The sequence below is a fragment of the Taeniopygia guttata genome, chromosome 33 (assembly GCF_048771995.1).
Source record: "Taeniopygia guttata chromosome 33, bTaeGut7.mat, whole genome shotgun sequence".
Classification (NCBI taxonomy): domain Eukaryota; kingdom Metazoa; phylum Chordata; class Aves; order Passeriformes; family Estrildidae; genus Taeniopygia; species Taeniopygia guttata.
Genome location: NC_133058.1, coordinates 3,440,827 through 3,467,902, shown reverse-complemented (window position 1 = coordinate 3,467,902; position 27,076 = coordinate 3,440,827). Strand labels below are relative to the sequence as shown.

At 52.2% G+C, this 27,076-nt stretch overlaps 1 long non-coding RNA gene across 1 annotated transcript; it reads left to right on the top strand.

The window, feature by feature from the left end:
• The first annotated feature begins 1,844 nt into the window (after positions 1-1,844).
• On the top strand, positions 1,845-2,821 carry LOC140681252 (uncharacterized). Its single transcript, XR_012052463.1, has 2 exons — positions 1,845-2,060; positions 2,352-2,821. It is a non-coding gene; the product is annotated as an uncharacterized lncRNA (long non-coding RNA).
• The last annotated feature ends 24,255 nt before the right edge of the window (positions 2,822-27,076 follow it).

Genomic DNA, 27,076 nt, shown 5'->3' with positions numbered 1-27,076 from the left:
TGTGCTCAGCACCCGGCCCAGCAGCAGCGTCTCAGGGAATGCTTGTGAATGGAGTCCTCCCTCCTTTGTCCAGGTGGTTTCAACATTGTGTTGCAATCCCTGTCGCTGGCTTGTGTGTTTTTAAAAACTTCTTAGAAGAGTATCTTAACAGTACATAACGATAAAATAGATGACAATTTTATTTGCACGAATTGTCATATCCATATAGCAGCATCTTTTAATAATTTTGACTATGTTTAAATGAGATCACCAAGAGAGACTATAGCTCTGCCCAGACATGTGCAGGCATGCCTAGGAATTTGGCTTGCCTGCAGTTTATCTGTCCCAGTTAAAGGCAGATCAGCCTTTTGCTTCCATGGACATTGATGAGCTGGTAGATGTGCTAACAGGGAGAGAGCTCACACACAGCAACTGGTCCTGATCTAATCACACACATTCTTACAGTGCTGTTTGGCTCCAACTTGCCCAACTGCAGGAATATTTTCAGTTTTCCTTCCTACCTCCTTGGACAGGGATCACCCAAGTTTGGGTAATCAAGCCATTTGCAGTTTGCCACTTCTCCCCAGTCTGTGGCTAAAGAGGGGAATTACAGGATGGGAAAAGTGGCTTAGGCTGCAATTCTGCTTTGCAGATGAGAAGGAGCTTCCCTGGAGTACCTGCAAACATACTGGGAATGCTGTTGAGTGACTCAGAAAGCCCGGCAGGTACTGAAGCCTCCCTCCCTTTCTTCCTCCCTCCCTTTCTTCCTCCCTCCCTTCCTCCCTCCCTCCCTTCTTTCCTTCCTTCCTCCCTTCCTTCCTTCCTTCTCTCCCTTTCCCTTTCCCTTTCCCTTTCCCTTTCCCTTTCCCTTTCCCTTTCCCTTTCCCTTTCCCTTTCCCTGTCTCTTTCTCTTTCTCCTTCTTTCTCTTTCTCTTTCCCTTTCCCTTTCTCATTCTCTTTCCTTCCCTTCCCTTTCTTTCCTTCTTTCCTTCCTTCTTTCCCCAGATAAAACTCACTTTCAGATCTGATCATCTTTTATTCCTTTCCTCCTTCTCCCTTCTAGACTCTTTACAGTTTGTCCCTAGACATCTTGTTGAAAAGCTTCAGAACAACAGGAGTGGTATCACAGGCAGAGGATGGGGATCAGCCTCTGAGTCTTGCCTACCCTCTTCTACCGCTTTTCTCCTTCCCTACAGCCCAAAGTGAGAATTCTAATTTTTGGCAACAGTATCTCGTTGATTTTTATAGTCTGACATTTTCCTTATCCCTTAATTCTTTGCCTGAGTTCTGCTGCTGCACCACACAAGCTCCCTTTATCGCTGAGCATTCTCCACTTGTCTCTATCAGATGTCAAGCTATTGATTCGGAGGTGATGTCAAGGTCATTTGGAATTCTGACACTTTCCTTGAGAGTTCTCCTTGGGAATGCTTGGAGATTTTGGTGACTTTTAGCCAGACACAAATGTCCTAGTTATGTTCTATTTCCTCTTGACAGCTGTACCAGGGAACAATGTTTTAATGGGAATAATTTAAATTTTTAATATGTCGGTCCCTGAATAAAGAATGTTCAAGACTGAAGAAATTCTAAACACTATCATACTTAATGCAATCCTTATCCTACCCTATCTCTTCTTTCTCTTGGATTTTGAAGAAGATCAAAGGAATGATTTATTCAGTCTTTGTAAGTGAGTGCTAGCAGTTATGTTCAATGTGCTAATCATGTGCAGCGGCAAAGCAGAAATGGAAACTGGACTATCTGCAAATGTTGCCTCTTTTTTCCCCCATGCCTTCTGATTACTCTGTGGATACAGCATCCCACAAAATATGTGAAGTTTACATAGAGAGCAACAGACAGAACACGTTTCAACAAGAATTCCTTTCTTCCTGGCTGAAGTGTACAAACCCAGCAACTGTGCTCCCAACACAAGCTGCAGTTTCCATGCCTCCTGTACATGTGCTTGTGTTTTTGTGGGGCTTTTCAAAACAAACTGGGCTGAATCACACTGCAGGAGCTTCCCAGGCTGTGTCCTTGGCCAAGCCTGGAACAGCAGACTCACACCAAAACCTCTTGCCTGCAGGCAGGTAGGGACAGCAATTGTTTACTCACTTGCACGAATCACAAGGGGGTTTTCCCTTCACTTTATAGTCCCATATGGTGATGCTTCTCCTGTTGGGCACTCTCAGCCTCTTCTCATGCACCCAAACTGCCTCCAGGAGCGCATCCTCCATCCTCTGACCCACCCCAGCCACCTTTGGGCATGAGATCCTGCTCACTCCCACTCCTGTTCCCTTCTCTGGAGCCACACTCATCCTGCCTATCACACCGTCCTGCACTTCCACCTAATTTTGTATCCCGACTTTTAATTATGGCAGGTGGGCCAGAATTTCTACACGAGAGACAGAAGAAGTGACCCAAGAGATCTCCAAGAGACACAAAAAGTGTGTCTTGCTCTGACAGTCAACTTAAGGATTTGCTCTCCCAGTGCCTGCATTTCCCAGAACACACCCCAGCCTCTCCAGGCAGTGATTTTCCCACATCCCAAACCCCTCACTGTCCATTTCCAGCCCTCCCAGGAATGAGGTCCTCGTGGCACTCGTACCCCAGGTACCAAGACAGACAAAACCAGCCAGCATAGACAGGTTTGGTTTCGTTCCAAGGGGTAATTTCTGTTCTTTTTCTAACATCTACATCTCCAAGGATTTAATCTATACTCCTGTGGGTCTCAGATTCAGTCAAATAGAGAAATGGAGAGTTTCTAGCCAGGCAGAAGCCTGGGAAAGAGTTGGGAAAGAATGTAAATAAAAGAGCGGTGTATTTTGAATAAACCAGAGTTTTACTCTCAGCAGTCTTCTGAGTCAGTCTTCTCATTCCCGTCCTGCCTCGACAGCGACATACTCCTGAAGCAACTAATGACCACACAAAACGTTCATTTTACAGGAGGTCCCGCTCTGCCCTTGGAATTCCTTGGAAAAAATCCACCCTCACCCAAACCTGGTCTTCCTCCTCCAGTCAGTTTTTCTTTAGTTCAAAAAAAAAGGTTATTTTATGGGGCCCTGGACAACTGCAGGTGAAAGTACTGCAGAGATGGCAGCTATAAAAAAAATGTTGTTAATATTTGAAGGACCATAAACACCAAAAAAAAAAAAAAAAAGAGAAAAAACACCCCAGTTGTTCCAGTTTTCCATCAAACTGTGAGCAGCATCCTGCACCTGTGGGTACAGACCAACCTTCATTATGACAACTCTGTGAAAGTGCATTCGGGTCATTTTGTATTAGCTGTGTCACAGTTACATTATCAACAAGTACAAGCAGAAATGGATTTTTACAGCCTGGAGATGAAATTACACGCCCTCCCCTTGCTACCTCTCTCATGAAAATCCCCGTTACAAACAGCAGGTGCCTTAGAACACAAATCAAGGTGGTGTTTGGTCTGGTCTGTTGACAAATACTACCCAAATATCAACCCCAAACCTCAGCGAGCAGCAGAGGGAGGTCACCTCCCTGTCAAGGAAAAGCAGGCAGTGAATTGCAGCCAGCTTTGAACACAGCTGCTCTCAGGAAATATTCCCGGGATCAGCCCTCCTGACCCTTTGTTATCTCACCCGCCCACATCTTATCTGGGACTCTGCACTCCCACATTTACATGCAGCATTCCAAGTCACTCCTCCCAAACCAGCTCCTTATCAGCCCTGCCCTGGCTCACAGGTGGCTCTGCTGTCCTTTATGTCCCTCCCCGCTCTGGGGGTGCCACCACAGCCGGGCTCCACCTGAGGAGAGGCTCAGGATAAAGCAGAGGGGTGACGGTGACAAGGCCCAAGTGCTGGGAGGTCACGGCCAGCACCTGCTGATGGCACAGAGAGGGATCCTTCCCTTCAGCTCACCCAGGAACTTTCCATCCCCAGCCCAGAGAGGGAGCAAGGACAGTCACGAGCCATCTGTGACCCGGCAAGTGACGGCCTCGGTGACACCACTGGAGAATGTGGCAAAATGATTTCCTGCTGAATGAAACCCAGAGAGAGCTCGGGAGCACCTTCACCCGGGGGTCACCCAAAAAACTCATGTGGGGGGATGAATCCCAGAATCCCGGAGTGGGGCAGGGCTAAGGGAGCACAGAGGCTCAGCTGGTGCCACCCCAGGGCCATCCCGAGCACAGGGCACAGCGGGGTGTGCACAGGGCTCTGGAATATCCCCAGCCAGGGAGGACCCACAGCCTCTCTGGGCTCTGCTCCAGTGCCCACAGGGAAGTTCTGCCTCCTGGGCAGGGAATTGCCGGGCTCAGCCCTGCCCGGGGCTCTGGGGCCATTGCTGGGCCTGTAGCAGGGCCTGGGGCTGCTCTGCCCTCCTGCACACAGGGACGGACAGGGATGGACAGGGACACTCAGGGACACCCGGGGACACTCAGGGTCACAACAGGGTCACCCAGGCCTGAGGGCCCCTCTCAGCATCTCCTCAGCCCCAGCTCCCTCAGCCTTTCCTGCTCCAGGCCCTTCCTCAGCTCCACAGCTCCCCAGGAGCTCCCTGGCCCTGCTGTCCCAAGGAGCTGGACAAGCACTCCAGCTCTGCCTCCCAGGGCTGACAATGTTTATTTTTAATTCTCAGTGAAGACAACAACCTAGATCCCAGCTGATCCCACCCACCCCACATGGAGCCACTCCTGCCTTCTCTCCTTCCTCAGAGGACAAAAACCCCAGAAATGCTCTTGGCTCCCTTCTCCCAGAGGCCCTGGGGTGGTCAATAGCAATAAAAATATGCCTGCAGAGCTTTCACCCTCAAAGCTTGATTTTCCAGGCACTCTCCTGCAGTTCCTCTGTAATGGCATTTTTTAATGGCCTGGCCAAAGGAACCTAATCTTGCAATTACTCCATTTAAAGCCATGTAATGGGTGAGCAGCTTCCTGGGATATGGGAAAGGAGAAGTGTGGTACAATTGTATTAAAGTGGGAAAATGGAGTAACTACTCACACTAAAAAGGATGAGGAATGAAAAGCAGCATGGTGTGAATTATAGAGAAAGGAATGGGTTTATGACATGCAGCTGAAGGTCTGGCAGCTTTTGAGAGTCACCATTCCCCTCCTGTGCCTTTCACTTGCCATCAGGACAAAAAAAGAGGAAAAGGAGGGAGTTGGGAGCATCAAATCCACAGGGCTTGCAAAGGGGATCAATTGGGTTTGAGGACGGAGTGAGCAGGGCAAGGGCAAGGCACCTCCAGGGAGATTCTCCTGCTGCATGGCAGCATTCCCAGGAGAAGCTGGCAGCACAAGGCCCTAAAGATGGGGAACAGCTGAGCAACCCCAATTCCCAGGACTGAGATCTCCCTGATCCCTGACTTCACAGCATGAAAAAGGAGACTGGGGATATTTAAAAAAAATTCATTATTAAGGATATTTCTTGAAAAACAACCAGGGTGATCCTCAGCAGTGCAGGAGGGATGGCAGGAGGGATGAATTCCTGAGGGGAAGGGCTCCTCACTCCAGCTTGCAAAAGCCAAAAGTCAAATCTCCCAGGCTCTGGAATTCAGGAACAATGGGGAAATGGGGATGCCTGGCCCGTCCTGCTCAGTTTGGGACCCTCGTGTCCCCATGGCCCAGTGCCGTCACCGCCACCCACCCCAACATTCCATCCAAGGGAGCTCTCCCACGTCAACCTGGGGGCCCAGCACCACGATGCTCTTCCATATCCCATCCAAAGGCCTCACTGCACGCTCTGCAGGTCCATGAGGGCACGCTCCAGGCTCCGGGACAGGAGGGGGAAGCGCTTTGGGAAGAGCGTCCGCTTCAGGTCCTCCTGGCGCGTGCTTCTGCCCTTCTTCCTCTTCATGGCGAGGTACCGCCGGCGGCTCCGGAGGGCTCACCCAGCCTTGCCGTGGTGCACATGGCCCAGAGCGCCCCAGCTGCGCTCTCAGCACCAAGGTGAGTGCAGGGCTTCCCAGCGCCCAGCCCAGGCGGGTGGGGACCTTTAGGGTGGAAGGGCTGCAAAGGAGGGAGAGAGGTTTTCAGGGCAGTAGGGCGGGTCGGCAGCACCTCGGAGATCACTCTTCACTGTGCTGCTGGGTGGACTTGGCACTGAAGTAGCTGATGAGAGCCACGTTTTCCAGCCTGCCTGCAGCTCTGAGGGGCACAGAGGTGTAATGGCATCTCCCACCAATGCACTCCCCATCCTGATGTCCCCTGCCAGCCTGGTGGCACCTCCTGGATGCTCTGGGGACAGCTCCAGTGCCAGGGTCCTGCAAGCATCAGCCCCGTACGCCCCCTCACCACCAGCCACCCCAGCACAAGGGTGAAATGTCAACACAGACATCCCCCCTAACAGATCCTGGGGAACAGTGTCTCATCAAGACTTGTCTTGGAAAGACAGAGACTGAAAATCTCAACATCTCATCACAGGTGGGAGACAGCAGCTGCCATTTATCACTCTTGAGGAGCTGATTGGCATCCTCAGTCATAACTGAATTCTGCGAGTGCACAAGAGAAAAACACCTTCAGTTCTTCCCTTCATGTCCCCAAAATGCATGCCCTAGGTTTTGAGGCCTGCTTACTCTGATCAAGCCCTTCTGGATCTCACCAACATGAAGGAACTCTCCTTATGCCTGTCCAGCTGTTCTGTGCAGTACTTCCTGGAGTGACTTCCCAGTGATGCTAACAGCTTTACCTGGCACCCCCAAGCAGTTAAGGTGGAAGACTGCAGCAGCAAGTTCCTTGCCTCCAACCAGCTACAATGGAATGGTTTTCCCATAGGAATTACCCTCAGAGGAATAACCCCAGTCCCTCCAGCCAAACTGCCTCCTTTCCAGGGAAGCCAGAGGCTTGCATGCCTTTAAAAAAAGGAAAAATATCCCCAAATCAAGATAGTATTTCAAGTGGGATTATTGCTCGTTGGCCAAAGAGCTGGAAGTTTAGCTGGAACTTATTAGGCAAGCTTTGCAGAAAGGAGGCTGTAAAGAAGGAGGTGGTGTTGCCCTCGGTGCTGCATCCCACTGCCTGCATCAGCGGTGGCCAAGGGGCCGTGAAACTGGCAGGCAGAGGCAGCTGAAAGAAAAGGCAGCCAGGAAGCAGAGCCCTGACATGCAGGGTCTTCAGCCTCGTTCTTAGGTTTTCCTGAGAACGCCACCTGGGAGAGGCCAGCAGGAGAGGCTGGGAGCCAGCCCGTGCCCTTGCTGAGCAGATTAGCAGCACTGCTGATCATCCCTCCTTGCCACCCCCAGGAAAGAAGTGTGATCCCTGCCTGGCGCAGAAATGGATCCAGCGAGAGGCTCTGAGGCGAAACTCGCTCAAATATTGAACTAGAAAAATTTTGCTCGATCTGCCTCTCAGTAAACAGTGACTAATTGCTCTGGCTGGAGTTGCTGTACCTTCTAGAATGGAAGGTGCAGACAGAACAATGATAGTGAAGGCTCCTTACCTGACACCGGCTGTACATTAATCACAAATGTTTGCTACGCAAATCTTGTCATACAAAGCAATTATTGCTGTTCCCATACTGACCTCATGTTTATTTATTACATCAGCTCTTTATTTGAACCTTGTCTGGTCTCTCTTCCCATATAAGCATATTAGTATGTGGCTTCCAAAGGCTCCCAGCTGAGAAATTGTAGATTTATTTGTGGCGTGGAGGGATGGCACACGACACGCTGACTGCAATGCAGAGCTGAGAGGCTCAGCTCTTACACCAGTGTATCTTCATGCAAAATGTTCTCACCCCAAGGTCCCTTGCTGGGATGAAGGACACTTTCTAACAGCACAGGGCTGCGACTCTGGGTTTGCTCTGACGCTGCAGTATTAACCAATGGTTAATGGAGACTGTCAGCCCGAGGAGCCACAAAATAAAGCTCTGCTTGGGCTTCTTTAGGGTCCGCTCAGTAAAAGTAAAATTTTACACAGTGCTTCGTCCTTGGCTTTGTCACCTTTGCCTACCTCCAGAATGATGAGTTGCAAATAAATTTAACTGTGCCACCAAGTAAGTTGCAAGTGCGCTTTTGAATGTGGTGGTGTTTGGGTAGCTGGAGGGCTGGGTGTCTTTAAGCACCAAATATTCTCTTGCCAGAGGAGTTTTCTCCGTGTGATTTAATGTTGGGCAACACTGGCAGCCGGTGGGCAGAGGGTTTCCTCCTTAACAGCTTGGGGCAGCTCACTCCCTTGATTTTGTCCTATGGCTTCTCAAGATGATCATTAAATGCAATTTCTACATTAATCTGGGCTTTGTTTTCCCCCTTCCTTCAGTTAGGCTGCAAAGCAGGCAGAACAATCTATTGTCTGTTTAGTGTTTTCTTTTAAACACGCCCTGCTATACAGTCTGGGATCTTCTGAAGTCAGCTGCCCCTCCACGCTGATCAGTTTTGTTGCGCAGGGACTCTGCCTGCCTCACACCTCAGGCAAGTCTCTGTTCCTCTCTTGAGTGGGACAGGAAGGGTCTCCATGGTTCCTGCTTCAAACCAAACCCTCCCATCTGACCTCTTTGGGCCCCTTCCTTGTCCACAGACATTATTGGTGCTCTTTTACTAGGGGAAACTGTAGAAAAGCCCCCAGAGCCTGAATGAAATCAAATCCCTCTTACACCCCTCAGCCCTCCCTGCCTCTCTCGCTGTTCTTTCTTCTGCTCTCACCTCTGCTTTCAGCTCTTCCCAATGTACCATCATTTTCTGATGCAATTAATTCTTATTGCTTCCAAATCATTAATAAAGCACCTAATTGTTGCAGCATTTCTGAGACAGAGAGGGCATGATTTATGTTTGGAATGAGATTTGAGCTACTCCAGCCTAGGCCTCAGATCTGGGCCTTGTGAGGCTTTCCAGCCTCTGGCGCAGTTAGAAATTAAGAGCTTGTGGTGCAGTTAGAAATTGTATTAAGGTGTGATGGGAAGCACTGGGCTGTCTGGGTGTGAAGTAGTATAGGTTTATAGTGTGAGGTTTAGGTCACCTTAAGAAAAAGACACACAATGTTTGCTTGCCAATGAATGTGCCTTTGTAAACTGTAAACTGTATAGAAGTGTATATAAGCTGCCATCTCCTCTCGAATAAACAGAGAACGTTGCATTAATCATATTGGTTTGACGTGTGTTCTGTCCTGTCCAGCTTTCCTGTTTCATGAGGACCCTGGGTTCACGTAATTGACAGCAGGCCTGACAATGAACCTAGCAATGCCACACTGTGTACTTTTGCCCCTCTCCAGCATCACCCTTTCCTTAGGATCTCGGCTGGCTTTCCATCCATTCAACAACTTGCATCTCCCAGTCAATTTGAAATATTCCTCCCCCCTACTCCAGTATTTCTCTTTTATGGTGCAGCTGTAGCTTTTGCTAATTGTTCATTTAATGACTGTTTTTTTTTTTTTCCCCTAAAGCAATATTTTTCTTGAGAAGTTGAATTTAAAGGAGCCATAAATGACTAATAGTAATTAATAAAAATTAAGAAATAATTCTTTAAATGCATATGCTGCCTGGAGCCAAATTCCTAAATCCCTGTTGCTGTTAGATCAGCTTGGGGTTTTATTCTCCCCTGAAGGAGCAGCAGTGCCCAAGACTGTCGGGAATACTCCAAGTGATGGAATAACCCTCCAACAACCCCAGGAAGCTGAGGGCTGGGGGTATGTGGTGGACCATGCCGGCAGCACATAGCTTACTGCTGCTCTCCTCCCTTGCTGACAGGAGGACTGGCTGTGCCAGGGCAAGAGGGGCTTTGGGGACCTGGTGGACAACTTGATCCTCTTGAGAAATACTGCCTTTAACCCGTGGAGAGCCCTGCCACTTCCACAAGACTGTTAGAAAGGGATTACACATTTAAGGGCAAGAGAGTTACATTCAAGTAAAAAAGCAGCAATAAAAGGCTTTTGTGGTTCAGAGCATAAATCAGCCTTTTACTGCTTCTCCTTGCAGTGAGCGCAGCCGCAAGCGCCTGACTCGGGGATTTTTATATCTAGTGGTGAATATCTGGGGGACAGCAGTGCCAGGGAGCAGGCACAGGACTCTGTGCCTGAGTCAGCACTGCCCAGCCAAGGATGCTGCAGCATCCTGCTGGCTTCAGGAGGGAGGATGAGTGGGATGGCATGGAGTCAGGGACATGATCCCATCGTGCAAAACAGGACTTGGAAGTGCACAGAGATGGTTTTGAGGGCCACTTCACAACTGCTTCCCTCTCCTGATGATATTTAACTGCTGGTGGTTTTCTTTTGCCAGTGTAGACTGGCTGAAACTCAGATCCACCACTCCAGCTTATTAAAAGGTCACGTTTTACAAAGTAGCACAGCCACCCTAACCAAATGCGTGCTGGCTAATTGCCTTCGGTGTGAAATTAGGTTTGTGGTTTCTGTGGGATCAAGTGTGGCTTCCTCCTCTCCTCCACAACCTCCTTGGTTGTGTTCCCAGTCGCTGATGAGCATTTGATGTGCAGAAAAGACCTCAGATTGCAGCCAGAAACACACATTCCAAAGCCCTGGCTTTGCCTACACCCAGGATGGTGCAGAGGCAGGAGGACTGGAGAAGCTGGGACGTAGCAGAGCAGAAAATGCCTCATGGGGCTGAACCTCAGCAGGCAGTTTGGGAGCTGTCAGGCAGGGTAGGTATGAATGCCCTACAGGCAGGGCATTAGGTCAACATGTCACTTTGTTTCCACTGCTCCTTGCAGTGTCAAGGGGGACAGAGCTGGCCACTGGGACACTGACCAGCTCTGGGTCCTCCCTTGCTGGACCAAAGGGTATATGCAGCACAGCAGTAAATTGTTTAGCTGAAAGCATGGGAGAACTTGTGCCTTGCACTGCAGCACCTTATGTCATTTAACAAAGCAGGCATGTGTCAGCTGTGGTGACAGAGATGCTCCTTGTCAGCTGGGCTGAGTGAGAAGTCCTGGTCCATTAGGAAACACGTGCCAGAGTGCACAAAGCTGGAAGCAGGCATCTCTGCACAGAGTGAGCCACCCTGAAACAAATCCAAACACTTGGTGTGACAGAAATATTCAGTTGGGTCTCCTCTTGCCTGCCAGCACAGCCTCATACGTGACAAGCAGCCAAAAGCCCATGCAAGAAGAAAGCTTGTGCAAGAAAAAATGACTTCTCACCTGCAAACAGCTGAGACCCTTGGAAATACCTACTAGCCCACCTCAAACTGATGTCAGGACAATGATGGGTGCTTCTTTATAGGTGCAAGCTTTTCAGTTCCCACCTGGAGAAGCAGAAGGAAAAATACAGGCTCCATATATGCACAGCCAGGCGAGCAGCTCTTTGGAAGTCCACGGCCTTTGAAGATAGCTGTGGTGAACAACTGTGGGGAGAAAGAGTGGCATGGGGGTGTCCCACCTCCTCCATCTCCTGCAGAGATTCTGTGCTGCGTGGCCCAGATCCCCAGCTCCACGTTTCCAGAAGTGGGACCTACAGTGGGAGCAGTGTGGAGCTCAGCTGTGTTTGCAGCACTTCAGAGATGAGATCATAACCCCAGAGGCAGAGCAGAGTCGAGCTCCAGGTAGGCAGGGAGACGTGAGCTCAGCCACTCACCGGAGACAGTTAATCCAGCATCAGCACTGGGCCCATTGTGGGGTGGTGTAATGCACTAAAATGTTTCTTGAGACCAGCCTTTAGTTACATAAAATACAATTACTTGCTTGTGTTGTATTGACTGCTTCTGCAATTTTGTCTTTATACAATATTTTTTCTATCATCTAATTGGGTGGCTTCTTTCAGGTTCCCAGAGTACTCTTCTTTGTGCTTCAGGGGAATTTTTGTTAATCTTTAAACAATAATTCTGAAAAAAAACCCGTTCTGATTTGTAGTAACTCTCACACAAAGGGAAAGCTCCTGTTTTTTCAGCCCACAAGCCATCCAGTTCTCCCACAGCCTTCTTAAATTCCTAGCCACAGAATGGTTTGTGCTGGAAGGGGCCTGAGAGCCCATCTGACCCCAAGCCCACAAACACGGACACCTGCCACCAGATCAGGCTGCCCAGAGCCACGTCCACCATGGCCTGCTTTGACCAAACAAGAGGTACCTTGAATCCAGATCTTGTCCCATTATCCATGACACGACCACTTGACCACTAACTGGCTTCAGCACAGTTTGCTGAGCTTTCCCCATTTCAGTGCTTTCCCTCTTCTGCCATAAAACCTGCCCCAAATTCCCTCCAACCTTATGAACAGGAATGGTTGCAAGCTTCCCTCCTAAGGTTTTTAAATTAAGACTTAATGAAGACTCAGAATTTAAGGTTAAATGTTATTAATTATGTTTGTACAGTTCAATTTCCTTGGCAAGCATTTGAGATAAAAAACAAAACAAAACAAGCCCCAAACAATAATTGCACATTCTAGAACACCGCAAATCCTTCCTTGAAAATGCACAAGAAATCCCTGTAGAGCACTGGTACACTTTCAGCCAGCCCTCCTGTCCAATTTCCTGGGGAAAAAGAAACCAAAACAAAATGCAAGTTTACAACCTTGTGATTTTAAAAAAAGTGAAATATCTTAAATATTTGTATTTGTCTGTTCTGGCTGCTCAGTGTGCATTATAGCTACATATGCAATTAACTTCTATTCCACACCTCTGCATGGGTGAAGATCTGAAGTACAGATCCCCTTTGCATCTACTATACATCACTTTTAAAGAATTGCCTTTAAAGTATTACATTAGGCTGCTGTTTACCTTCCACTTAGGTCTTTCATTACAAATCCAGCCATTGGCTGGATCAAGTTTTCATTTCTGTAATATTTTTTTCTCGCTGTAGCAATGCCTTGTAAACAGCCTCCTTACATAGGACTATGAGTGAGATGGAAAAGCCAGGGAATATCTTGTGGTATGAGGAAAAAATTGCTGTACTTACTGCCTTATAAAATGCACTTGATAAATTTGAATAATCTGAATTTTTATTGCAGCAGTTTTTAAAATAAAGAGGTACCATTTTCCTCTTTCTTTTTTTTTTTTTTTTTTTTAATAATGCACCAAAATCTTAATAAACTATTTTGACTGAACCACAGGGAGAAATGAAAGGCTTTTCTATGTATTGACTCACTGGATTATTGAAAACAACTATGTGGCTGCAACTGTTTGCCTTCCTGATATATCTTTCTCCTCTGTTTTTAATAACGAGATCACTGTAGAGGTTTGATGAAGAATGAAATTTCTTTCTTTTCCAGATTTGATTTTTTGACAGAAATATTTATGTGGGTTAGAGAAATGCATCTAAAATGACACAGCTCAAGTCTACCAGGATCAGATTTTTACATACACGAGTTGCAGAAATCTGCCTGCCCATCTTAATTCTCATAATTTATCCCCTTGTGTGTTTTTTCCTTCTGTGGATCAGACAATGAATTTTTCCTCCCTTTTTGTGAATAAGCCTCTCTCAGAAATGAGACACATAGCTTTAACTTCTGGGGGAAGCGTTGGCACCTCTGCCAAGGAAAGGGATGTGAACTGATGGGCTGCTCTGCTCTGGAACATTAAGCAGATCACACTCCCACTGCAAAGTGCCATTGTCAACATTAAACCCTCTTGTTAATAGCCCACTGGTTTGGGTTTTTTCTGTTTGTTTTCCTTTTCAAGTGTATCTACAGTTAACTGCAAGGAAAAAACCCAAACTGCAGAACAGTGCCGAGAAGGGTCTCCCTCCTAAATAGCCTCTCAGGTAGCTGCTGTAAGCTCTCCTCTCTCCATAGGTAGGAAGCAGAACTGTGGCTGTCTTAACCCATCTCCAACACCATTACAGACAGTAGATGATGTTTTTAAAAAATGAATTATTTGCTATGGGATTCAGGAGGAGATTGTGTGTTTTGGTGCTGCTTGACATGCTGACAAGCAGGGGAAAAATGTTGCCCTGTAAACTTGGCTGTCTCTGTTGATTGAGAGATGTCTTATGGAAAGGTACTAGTCAGTGTAAACCCCAGGATACCCAACAAAGAGAGATTTCAATAAATATAGAGAGCCATTAAAGTAGCTCACCCTCTCTTCACAGGCTCAGGTGTAAAGAGAGATGCTACCTATGCATTTCTGTTGATCTCCATGCTAAACAAAGCCACAAGCACATGGAGCAAGTAGCATTTCAGATATCACCATGTTCCTTTCAATTAGCCTGGAAAACCTGTCCAGGGCTGAGCCCTCTCCCACTGAAACTCCAGTTTAGCATCACTGACACAGAGAGACAGATATTCCCTCCATTGTGCATTTGGGGTGGATTTTTTTTCCCTCACTATGCAGAACAGGTGAACAACTTTCTTCTTCTTAGGCATTTACAAGACTTTTTAAAGATCAAAGCAACCAAGCAACCAGGTAAAACAAACTGCACCTGCCAGCCCGTTGGACCACTGTAAAATTCAGTGCTGGAAGGGACTTTCTCCAGAACAGTCTCCTGGCCTTCACAAGGCATTCACCTTAGTCTTCCTGATGACCTCTCTGCATGTAGCTCTATTGGCAGAGCAAGGCTTGGGGAGCTATCAAGAGAAGGTGATGGTACAAATGTCCCCACCTTTGTAAATAAAATATCCCACACAATACAGGGCTGCCAATGGTTGGTTTTCTGGCTCTCACACATCTACTCCTCTTTTGGAGGAAGCTGAGAGTGCAAAGGGAGCAGAGCCTGCAATGAATCCATCAGCTCAAAAGCAGGATTCTAAACTGGAGATAATCCTTGTCTTCTCAAAACTTTAACCTAAGGGAGCACAAAAGGAAAAGTAATCATCTCTTGTTGGTCAATCCCTTTGCTCAGTGTCGCAAATATCACAGAAAGAGAGGCCATCAGCACGGTTTGCTTTAGATCAGGAATAACTCCTGTTCCAGCCATTGCTGGGGGCTGTTAAGGCCTTCAGGTTTTTGATGTATTGAGGAAAGCCTTGACAATGCAGACAACTGCAGTGAAATAAGAGGCTGGCTCAAACATTAATGACCCACTGATTCTATGTGAGACAAAGAGATGATTGCACTGTCTGCCTTGGCAAGACCTCTCCCTTCACCGCCCTTGGTAGGCATCCCTTCAGTGACTGCAAGGGGCAGAGCTGGTCCCTCAAAGTTTTCTTCCTTCCCCCCTACTCCCAACTCCCGTCCTTGTCATAAAGAGTAGGAATCAAAAACAAGCCTGTGGCTTTGCTAGCATAGCAGAAGAAAAATCAATCTCCTTGTTGACCTGGTGAAAGAAAGGTGGAGTACCTGAAGTTCAGTTTTCCCATCTCCAGATGCCGCTTACACTGATAGGCAAACTTTCACAGAAGAAGGAGAGGAATCTGCAAGTGCTCTGCCGTAGTGTGGATTCATCTGTCCAAAAGCAGCAGATAAAGGTGAATGCAGCTCCCTTCCACACTCACTCCCTAGTTTGCATCTAGAGAAAGTTTTGAAATTTGGGAAAGAAAAGAAGATAATTTGCAACCATGAAAAATGAGATAAAACAAAGCAGTGTAGGGAAAGGGAAACTGAGCAAAGCAAAAAAAAACTGGCACATTTTTACCTGTTGATGTTGCTGTCACCAATGGGGCTTTTTATTCTCTTCAAGCCAGGCAAAACCTGAGGTGTAACCTCTCCTCCAGGGCTCGATATCCAGAGGAGTCACCTCAGGGAGCACGTGGCAGAGGTGGCCGTGATGCTGAGCTTTGGCTGGGAGTCCTCTCAGGAACACGACGGGTGTGGTGAGGCATCTCGGAGCTCTTGGCTGCATCAGCTGCCCACCTGTGATTGCAGGGATGCTCAATTGGCAAAGAGTCACCCTTCCAGCGGTGGGATGCTTCATAAACTGCTGGAAAGTCTGGGAAAGAGGTCACAAACACTGCTGGGAAGGTCTGGGAAACACCTCAAAAGAAAAGGAGAAATGGGAAAGAAGAATAGAAAAGAAAATTAAAAAAAGGCAGAAAATTAAAAAGAAAGAGAAAAAAGGAGAAAGGGGGAAAGGGGATTTTGTTGCAAGGAATGCCTGCTGCGAAATAGCAAGGCTGGAACTGCCCAGAATGCAGCAGAGACGCTCCGGAGCCCGCCGGGCCCGGCGCTGCCCGTGCGGCCGCCGCAGCGCGGTCCAACACCGCCTCTCACGGCTCCGCTGCTGCCAGAACCCGCTTTTGGGGGCCGCGCAGGCAGCTCTTGCCGCAGCCCACGGCACCGATTCCACCCTGCCACAGCTCCGACATCGCCGGGGCGCACCCCTTGTCCCACGGCGGCAGAGCGCAGCGGGGACCCGGCCAGCCGCACCCCGCAGTCACTCCCCGGCTGGAATTGGGGTAGGCGGGGTGGGCTCCTGCCCTGGGCCACTCATCAGTGACACGGGGGCACTTGGAATCAGAGGGGGAGCCGATTACCCAGCCCTGGCTGCACCCTGCGTCCACACTGAGCCACCTTCACACCAGGTTTACACCCACATGAAAATCCCAGAAGAGCACCTCAGCACATCGACTGCTGCGGACGCCTTGCGTTCTCCTTGTTTTGACTTTGGCACAGACACTGGAAAGAGATGGTTTTACTTCTCAACATGGAAGAATTTCCATCGAGATGGAAAAAAAACCATCGAGATGGCTTTAAGCCCAGGTAATGCAGATAGCTGCCCAGAGCAGGTACCCTTGATAGATGACAAGGCAGCAGGTTTGCTGCCGCAGAAACTGTGAAAAGCTGAGCTGGATGGTGCCCCAAGACCCTTGAAGATGGCTCAGGGTGTGTAGTCAGCAGACACAGTTGGGATGGAAGGAAATAAAGAAGGATGGTCTCCCTGTCCCTTCAGTCTGGCACTAAGGAGGGATGAGAGGTCCCCAGGGCATTTCTCATTCCTCTTCCCCAGAAGCTGATACGCCCTCTGGCCCAGGCATATCAACTGTGCCTGTACCAAACTAGCCATTTTCAGTTCAATGTAAGCAGCTTCTGAATTCACACACCCTGGGCTCCTCAAGCATTTTTATCTGCCCTCCTTACCCCACCCCCCAACAAAAAAATGCAAGATCCTACTAAATATGGACAATGCATCCACTTTCTGTTGCAGAGCTCATGCACCTGAGCTGCAAATACAACTGGCTGGTACAAATATAAGCTGCATTTACATTCTGACAGCCTAACAGCAACCCAGAAAGTTTCAGTCTATCCACTCCAGTTCTCTCTGGATCGGCATCTCACTGAACAATTTTGGCCCTTCAACATTCACCTTTCTGTCGCAGACTTGTGGCCTCCAGCCCTGTTCCTTTCCACCTCAGCTGCCATCACTGTCCTGCTCCTCAGTGGTCCTGACTGGATGGTGCTTAAACCATGTCTTAACTGAGCATCACCAGTGAGCTGAGGACCAAGGCCTGGCAAAGCAGGGAAAATTACCAGCATGGGTTTGCTGAGAGACCAATGTCTGCAGGACTTATCCCTGGTAAGAAAAATAAATGGTATGTGAAGAAATCAAAAGGTGATACTGCATTGCTCAGGGTTTTGTTCAATATTAGCTGCAATGCTACTGTGCGATGTGCTGGCAGGGGTAAGTAAATAGATTATGCACTAAGCTTTGTACACTTAATAGTCCATTACTGAATATATACTTCTCAAATTAATCACTGACAGAAGCTAATGACATAGTCTCAAGCCAAGAGGCTTGAAATGGCTTTGCAGAGGCAACCAGTCTTGATCTCTTACTGGCTGCAGAGTCCTCCTGCTCTTGTTTCTCCCAATAAAACGTCTTCTGCAGGTGCAATTATTCAGTGGCTGGGGTTAACTCAATGCTCTAAAGGATGAAGGTAAGGTAATCGACTATATTCATCTTGGTATTTCTTTTGCATGCTCTAGGATCATAATTACAAGACAAAATATTATCGCAGGAGGCTGAATTTAACAAGGTATCAGCCAAGGGGACAGGACTTTAGGTGCATGGGGATACTATGCTGAGTGGGACTGTTGGGGAGCCCCAGAAAAGATGCTAGGTTTATATTAGCTGATTTCAAAATCTCTGTCAAAATGTGCCATATCCCTGGCTGTCAATGTCATTCCTAACAACACAGGCTTTTCCCCTCTTCCACAGGCTGGAAAGAAACTGGCCCTTATCTTCTTCCTAACTCTACCCTCCCCACCAGGGTCAGTTCCAGAGACCGCAGGTCCTGCTAATGAGAGCACTCATGGTGGGAATATGGACACTTACCTGCTCCAAGGCCTTCCCCAGCAGCAAGCTCAGGCTGCCAGGCCTATGGATCCTGGATCATCCTTCCCACCGAGCCTTCCCGTGCACGGCTCTTCCATTGGCACATCTGCGCTCAGCTGGGAATACTCTGCTCACCCAGGGCTGCTGGTAAAGGATCAAGAGCAGCCTGGCCAGGTCTTTCTCCAGCTCCCTCTGTGCTCTTGGGGAAGGTAGAACCTTCCACAGGAAAGCAACTGGTGCCACAAGGAGTGGGTGGCATCAGGCAGCTCTGGGGAAGCCCCTCAGGAATGCTGTATCCTGAGGGAACACTGTTGGCCTTGACCTGTTGGCACCTGCAAAAGCTTCAAATCAGCTGCCTCAGCTTCCAGGGCCTCTCTTGGCCAGCATCCTGACGTGGATGCAGGACGGCTGCCAGGCGCTGCTGGGACCCAGCGGGACAGGAGCGGCTGTCTCGTGTCCACGCAGCACCCGTGACACAGCCAGGGCCATCCCGAGAGCAGACAGACGCTCACGGGCCAGCAGAGAGGAGCAAGGAGCCCTGGGCTCCTCTCAGGGTATCTCAGCTGCGCTCGCTCCACAACACGCCCCCATTTGAAGGCCTGCTGATGCCCAGCTGCCATAAATGCCTCCCTTGTGCTCTCCAAGATGCACAGGGAGAGCCAAGGAGCAGGACACCTCGGCAGGCAAACCTTCCAAGCCTTTTCTGAGGCCAGGCACACACCAAGATCAGCCAAGACTCTCCACCACACTGCCTGGCCCACCCAGCCCAGTCTGTGCTGGCCCTGGGCCACAGCAGCTCCCAGCAAGCAGGAGGCAAATGCATATTGCCAAGAGATGCAACACAGCAGACAGGGAAGATGTGAAAAGTGAGTGTGTAAAGGCCTTTTAATTCACAACTCACACAGAGAGCTCTGGGGCCCACAGATGGACAGAGATGGTTCTGCTCACCCCTCTGTCCAAAGGGGGGGTAACACACGCTGCTGCAGGTGCTTGGGTTGGTCTCTGCAGGTCCAGGTGGATGCCAAACCTGCTCTTCACAGCGTTCTCCCTTCCCCTGCCCCTCTGCCAAGTGCAGTGGGCCTCAAGGACTGAAAGGAGCACAGAGAGCCAAAGGGGGACACTTGCACCTGCCTCACTGGGAGCTCCCTGGGAAGCACTTTCCTTGAGAAGCAAGCCCCTGTCCTCCAAATGCATTACCCCAAATGTGCGGCTTTTCTGCTCAACACCAACACACCCTTAAGAAACGCTGGCAAGGCTGAAGGACTTCATGTCCTTTCAGGACAGGTACTCCAGCTCCAGCTGCTATTCCCCCAAGTGCCTTTCCAGGTGGAGGCTCAGACGTGCAGCCCCAGGCCCTCTACAAACACAAGCTGCTCAGTGCCTCTTCACCTGCCTCAACTCCTGCCTGCGCCCACGGCACCAAGACCAGGCTGTTCCCAGCCAGAGCCCAGAGCCCTGCTCCCGCAGGACGCTCTTGCCAGCACCTTCCAGGCCTCTCCGCTGTGCACACAGCGCTTTTCATGCCCGCTCCCAACAGGCTCTGGAAGGCAGAGCACAGCCTGGCTGCCTCTGCCACCAGCACAGCCCAAACACAGGCGGAGGAAGAAGCAGCAGGGGCTGTTTTGCGGCCATGCCCAAGAGAGACTGGAAGGGTGCCCTCCCTCTGCTCTCACTTGCTTGGCTTTCTGACTGGCTCTGAGCCTGGGGCTGCCATTCCTCACTTGTGGGGACCAGAACCACAGCCGGGATCCCAGCACTGCCTGAGAGTGCTCCGGGCACTGGCAGGGTCCTACGTCCCAGTCTTGGGCACTGCGCTGCTGCTTCCTTTGCCCTCAGGCACACCCAAAGCTCCCTGCTAAGCCCGGATGGTCGCTGGTTCTGCCCTCTCCCTGATCCTGTGCAGGGATGGAGCACTGCTGAGCCTTCAGGAAGCTATTCCGGAAAACTTCCAGCATTCCAAGCTCCTTTGCCCTCTGTGGAAGCTTGCCATGGAATCCCTCACAGCTGCCTTCAGAGCATACTCAGCTTGGCTCTTCCAAATTCCAGGGGCTCCAGGCTGCACAGCAAGATCTGCAACCCCACAGAGTTGTGGAACTGCACCTTCAGCACAGGCACCTCTCCAGCCTGATCTGCCCTCGTTCTGTGTGTGTGTGCACCGAACACGGCGTGGAAGAGAACAGCAGCAGGGGCCTGTGTGTCCCAGGGCCCGGGATTTGTGCCGCTTCAGCTCCACAGAGATGCAGGTAAGGGGGAGAAATCAAACTGTTTATTAAGGGAAGGGAAAGGGAAGGGATGAGATGGGGGGAAAAAGAAGGTGATGGGCAGGGTCTGAGGGCTGGAGGGAAGGAGCTGTCAACAGGGAATGGGGAGGGAGCTGTCAACAGGGAGGGGGAAGGCAGCAGCTATGGGAGCTTGCAGCAGGCACAGCTGTGGCCAGCATCAGGTGTGCCTAAAGCTCCAGTGACATTGAGTCCTGCTGCTCTCTTCACTGTCTCCTGGTACTCTTCTTGGGATCGTGGTTCTCTGAATCCAGCAGATGACCTTAGTTCTGCACATCTTTGTCCAAAAATTGCCTGAGTTTCCAGGTTAGTGGAGGATGGGCTGTCATCTTCGCTCATGGCTTGAAGGGCTGGAAGACAGATAAACTACCACAGTCAGAGACCAGGGGCTGTGTGACATCACAGAACCTGTGTGACATCACAGAGAGCTGTGTGACATCACAGATCCTGTGTGACATCACAGAGAGCTGTGTGACATCACAGAGATAACAGTGTGACATCACAGAGATATCAGTGTGACATCAAAGAGAGCTTTGTGACATCACAGAGATGTCAGTGTGACATCACAGAGATCTGTGTGACATCACAGAGAGCTGTGTTACATCACAGAGATAACAGTGTGACATCACAGAGATGTCCATGTGACATCACAGAGGGCTGTATGATCTTGCACCTTCTGGAAGAAGGAGTATCGCCCACTCTGTATTGCCCGGAGCACATGCAATGTTTGAAGTGCCAGCTCTGACATGGCACTACTGACATCCTCTGTCGGGCATTCAAGGGCTGCAAGAGAGAGGAACAGAGCCACGGTCAGATCCCGACTCTGCGGGGAGCCGAGGGGAGCCCCCCCTGCCAGGGCCATCCCAGCTGCTCTTGCCATGGCCGGGAGGGATCAGGGACCAAGGGGATCAGCCCGAAGCTGCTGGCCACGCATCCCCCACGTGTCCCTGAAATCTCTGTGTGCTCTACCTAGGAGAGCAGAGCTCTCCGCAGTCGGGGCAGGGCTTGCAGCTCGCCCCGGCAGCCCCCGCTGGCAGCCCGCTGCCCTGTCTCACCATTGCAGATCAGCTGGAGCTCTTCCTGCTGTCCCCTCAAGCTCCTCCCGGCCATCCCTGGGAACACAGAGCCTGTCAGGCCCGGCGGCACAGCTCCCTGCCAGCGGCGCTGCCAGCCCTGTGCCCACACGCCCTCCTGGCCCGGCTCGTGGCTCACCCATGAACCTGACGGCGCCTCTCGCAGGGGCTCCTGTGGGCTCTGCAGGTAGGGCAGGGCCCGGCGCAGGTGCTCGGCCACGCTGCTGCTGTCCTCTGCCAGCTGCAGAGAGCGGCAGGAGGGAAGGGTTGGCCCGGGCTCAGCCCCTTGGCTGCAGCCCTGGGCAGGGGAGCAGCTGCCAGCAGCACGCCCTGAGCAGCGCGGTCAGGGGCTTCTCCAGCCTGAGCCTGGGGCTCGCAGGCCGGTCTTAGCAAGTCCCCGCTGAACCCCCAGGTCTGATCCACCTGCAGCATCTGTTGGAGATCCTTCCTGTGCAGGAATCTGGCTGAACAACGCAGTGTGTCCTGAGAAGCCTGGAGAGCAGCAGAGACGCGGAGATGGCCCCACAGCCCAGGGCGCAGGACCCGTCCCTGTGCCAAGGCCTGGAGGAGGCTGCAGCCTGCGAGGTGCCAGGGCAGGAGGCAGCCCAGCCCCTGCCAGGGGAACAGCAGCAGCTGCCGAGTCCTCACCTCTGCCACTCGCTGGTTCTCATCATGGCAGTGGAAGGAGAGTGGCAGCAGGCTCTGGCACACGTGTGCCTTCAGAGCCTATTTTTCATTTTCCTGTGGAAAAGTCATCCATGTTTGGAAGAGCAGTATGGAGAGCAGCTGCACTTGGCTATTGTCCTGTATGAAGGGAAGAAAAAAGACCTCAGCATCAGCTGCACGGGGCTCAGCTTGGTGCAGGGCTGCAAATCCACAGGGCACAAAGTGTCTGGGCAGCAGCCAGTGGCCGTGGCTGGGGGCAGTGAGCCTTACGTGGTCAAGGAGTGGCAGGAGCGCCTCAAACAGCTGCAGTGTGATGGGGCTGGCTATCAGCATGTCCTTGTCACAGATGATAAAGTTTAGGAGCATGACTGTCATGCTAACTATCTCTCCATCTGCATCCCACAGGAGCTCCACAAGACTTTCAGTCAGGCTCCACATTTTTTCTCTCTGTGAGGAACACAAGTTTGTGAAATGCCATCCTGCTGCTGCAGGGCCTAGAGGCCAAAGGGCTGTTCCAAAGCACTTGGGCAGCTGAAGCGGGAGGCAGGAGAGCTGGGAGCAGCTGGCCCAGCGCCCAAAGCCCAGCCAAGCCCAAGTGACTGCATTCCTGAGCGCAGCCCCTGCCCTGCCCCTTCTCACCATGGAGGGATCACTGATGAGCTCTAGAAGGGCCCTGAGCGCCAGGTGACGCCTCTCCTTGCACTCGCTCCTCAGGTGCCTTGACAAGATTTGCAGGACTCTGTCAGCACCGCGTTCACTCAATTCCAGGCACTCGAGGCCCTGAAAGGCACAGGGCAGTGACGGGGGACCGGCCGGCAGGAGCCCAGAACCGCACAGGGCTGGGCCCAGGCAGCAGCACAGGGCGCGGGCTCCGTCCCAGGCACTGCGGCCAAGAGAGGGCAGAGAGCCGGGAGGCAGCTGAGCGAGGCAGCGCTGGCCTTCAGGCTCACCTCCACAAGGAACGGCAGGGAGGGCAGCTCCCAGCATGGCTCCTGTGTGCTGAGCAGCCGGAGCAGGTAGCGAGCGATCCGGGAGCACAAGGGGATGGAGACACAGGACATCTCCCTGGCAGGAGACAAAGTAACCAAGACTGTGGGCCAGGGGGACAAACCTCTCCCAGGACTGACTCACAGAGGTCTGGTCTTTCCCCAGCATCCTGCAAGGGCCCCTGGGCTATTTGGGAGGCGGCTCCTTGTGGGCACCCTCCTCTCCCAGCCTTTTTCAGTCTGCTTGGCTGTCCCTCAGTGACAATACCCTCTGGCCCATGACCACAGGGACTGTGTGGGGCACCCCAGGCACAGAGCACAAATGTCAGAGGCAGCAGTGTGAAGGGGGTCTCACCTGGCCAGCAGACCCACGGCATAGTGGTGGGTGTCAGCACACAGCAGCTTGTCCCAGCCACACTTGCGTTCCATTGCCACCACCACATCCTCGTGCTGCATTTGGCAGAGCAGGGACTTCAGGGTCCGCACTGCAAACCTGTGTGCAGAGCAAAGCCCAGGTCACGCTGGGAGCACTGGCTCCTGCCCAGGGATGTGGCAAGGACAGGAGGACTGGGATGGAGCACCTGCTGGGGTTGGTGGCAAGGCCGTATTGCTGCTGACATCCCTTCCAGAAGGTATCGACCTCCTCTGGCATATCCAGAGTGCTGAAGAGCACTTGGAAGAGCAGATGGACAAACAGGCAGGGGAAATACACGGTCACCATCTGTGGGACACAGGGCACCTGGAGGATCTTCCACATCACCACAGTTGCCTGCAAAGGACAAAGCCCCTCGAGTCAGCGCTCAGTGCCCAAGGTGTTCGTGTGGCAGGGCCAAAGCACAGTAGGGAGAGGTCCGGAGAGACACAGGGGGAGCACCGGGCCTGGTGGCCCTGAAGCTGCCCCAAGGCCAGGTTTCAGCCCAGTGCCGGAGGCAGGGAGACGCCGTGGGGGAGGGAGGATGGAGAGCTGCTGGAGGGGTGGCCTTGGGGCCAGCAAAGGCAGAAACTCACAGCCAGGGCAAGGACAGCCGTGTGGTCCCCATCGGAGGTGCACGTGCTGTGCTCTGGCCAGCTCCCCAGCACATCGAGGAGTACGAGCATGGCCGGCTCTGCAGGCCTGGGCGAGCACATGATGCTCTTCCACATGGCCAAAGCAGCTCTGTGGGGTCAGAGCTCTGTCTCAGAGGGGTCTGGGACACAGCAGCGTGGCCTGGGTGGCAGCGGGGAGCTGAGCTGCTCTGCCAGCCCTGCCTCTGCCCACTGCCCCTCACTGGCAGCACGCAGGCAGCCCAGCCCTGTGGGGACTGGCCCCTGAGGGGCAGGGGAGAAGCATGGCAGCACGCTGGGGGGCTGGCAGGGGCCAGGGCTGGCAAAGGGAGCAGCCAGAGGGCCCTGGAATTCTCTGTTTGTCAGACACCTGGGACAGGCTGTACAGGGTGAAGGGCTGCTGAGCCTTGTGGACACGTGGGCCCCGTACCTGTCACACACTGGGGCCACACGCAGGAGAGCCATCACCACGTCAGAGGGCTGTGCCTCTGTCAGATCCAGAAGGGGCCTGTACAGATTGTACTCAGGAAACTCATTGGCCACGAGGATGTACCTCACCATGGCAGGCAGCTGGAGAAGGCAGGGGAGACTTGGAAAGATGCCAGAGGAAGGAATGTGCCCAGCTGCCCCAGAGAAGTGCTTCCCTTGCCACCACACTGCCATGGCCTCAAAGGCTTCCAGGGAACAGCAGGCATGGCTTGGGAGGACACGCAATTGCTGGGAGGAGAAAAGCCAGGCCACAGGCTGCTCACTTGCTTTGGGCTGGAAGGACCCTCCTGCACAAGCATATCCAGCAGGGCAGCACTTGGTCTTGGGCTCTGACCACAGTGCCCATGACGCTGCTCTCTTCCTCCTGAATCCTCTTCATGAATTTGCAAACCATCTGTAGCAGAAGGGCAAGAAGCCCGGGATGTTGCATGGAGTGCTCCGAGCACAGTGCTGGGCTGAGCAGTGCCAACAGGCCCAGCCCAGGTGGGGATGGCTGCAGGTACCTGCGCTGTTCTGCGGAAGCGGCCACGGGTGCGTTCCTGCTCTCGTGTGCGCTGCACGGCTGCACCTGGCAAAGAGCGAGCGCAGCCCGAGCTGAGGGGCTGCGGGAGAGGCCGGAGAACACAGCCCAGCCCTGCGCTGCCCAGGCAGGGACAGCCCCGCGCCGCCCCAGGGCATGGAGCACGGCTGTGGGGTGTCTGCCCGGCCCCTATTCCATCCTGTCCATGGGCATGGCCCCAGGGGATGGGATGGGATGGGATGGGATGGGATGGGATGGGATGGGATGGGATGGGATGGGATGGGATGGGATGGGATGGGATGGGATGGGATGGGATGGGATGGGATGGGATGGGGCCAAGTTGGCTGCAGGCACCAGCCCTGTGGCCCAGCTCTGCCACTCACCCTTCTGTGGTGGCTGGAACTGCTCCTCCTCTTCAGGCTGCTGTGCTGGGGCAGCTCCAGGGCCTTCTTTCTCCTCCTTCCCCAAGGCAAGCTTGGGCACGCTTGAAGGTCCGTGCTCTTCGTCACTGCCTGGATTCATGGCTACTTGCAGAAGGTGAAAAGGAAAAGGTCTGAGTCAGCAAGTGCTGCAGTCGTGCCTTGAGGGCACCTGCAAGAGTGAAGTCTTGGCAAGGCTACAGGACAGCAAATCCTGCACTCTGGTCTTGGGGGCTCCAGCCACAAGCACAGGAGACTCCTGTCAAGGACAGTGCAAAGCAAATGCCACGGTCTGCCCTCGAGGGCAGCTGCAGAAGAGATGCCTCGGGAAGGCCAGAGGTCACCAAGTGCTCTTGTCTGGCCACGAGGTCACCTGCAGGAGTAATACCTCGGGAAAGCTCCGGGTCAGAAAGGAACGAGTGGCTGTGCGAGGGCTCCTCACAGCACCGCTCTCTCCGTCCTGTCCTGTCCCTCCAAGAGCACTGTGGAGTGGCCTTGTCACTGCCAACACCTATGCCACAGCATGTCACAAAGGGCCCTTGGATACCCTGTCCCGTTCCATTCCACGGTGACCATGCTGCACTGTGTCACAAAGGGCCCTTGGATACCCTGTCCCGTTCCATTCCACGGTGACCATGCTGCACCGTGTCACAAAGGGCCCTTGCACACTCTGCCACCTGCCCTGGGGCCACCCCCAGCCCCCCAGAGTGGCCCAGGTTGGAAGGAATGCCTTGCCCCAGGTGTGTCAGACAGCCCAACAGGATCTTTAGGAACGGCTCAGACCATCAGCAAACGCTGCCCTGCTCTGCGGGCTCAGAGCAGCAGGAGCCCCCAGGGCTGCCGACGCAGCCGCGGCGGGAAGGGCACGGGGCCCTGCACAGAAGCTGGCACGGCCTCCTCGGGACACGTCCCACATGGTGGCCATCCTAAGCACGGCCGTGTGACACAGACCAGGAACGTGTGGGCCAGGGCAGGAATGCTGCTCTGACCCTGGGGCCCGGGGAGCGCTGCTAAACAGTTCTTGGAATATGTAAATTAGCTTGGGAAAAAAGTTTACTATGCATAAGGGGCTATGAATATGCAACAGGCTGGTGTAAGGGAAAAGGTATTCAAGGGGTATCTCCGGAGATAACCGAGTGCTCCTGGCTCAGTGCCGAGATGCACCCGGCCCTAACAACCTTTGCTCTCTGGCCCTTGTCTCCTCTTGTCCTGCATTAAACTCTTTAAATTTTCACAGGGGAGTGAAGGTGTTTTTCACAGCCCCGAGCACAGAGCTCTGCCCGGCGGCTCCCGGGAAAGGCGGCGGCGCTCGGCACGGCCCCGGCCCGCCCGGCCCGCGGGAATTCCCCGGCCCGGGACAAAATGCTGCCCCGAAGGAGCGCTCGGAACGCCCCTGCGGCTCCTCCCTGTCCCGCAGACTGAAAGCTGATTAGAGAATCTTGCACAATCACATCCAAGAACATTTTGGTGTAAAATCACAAAAATTAACAGAAGCTGAGAAAGTCAACAATGTTAGAAAACAAACTTCCAACAACGGGACTAGAAGACCTAAGGGCATGCCTTTGAGTGGAATGAGCCCT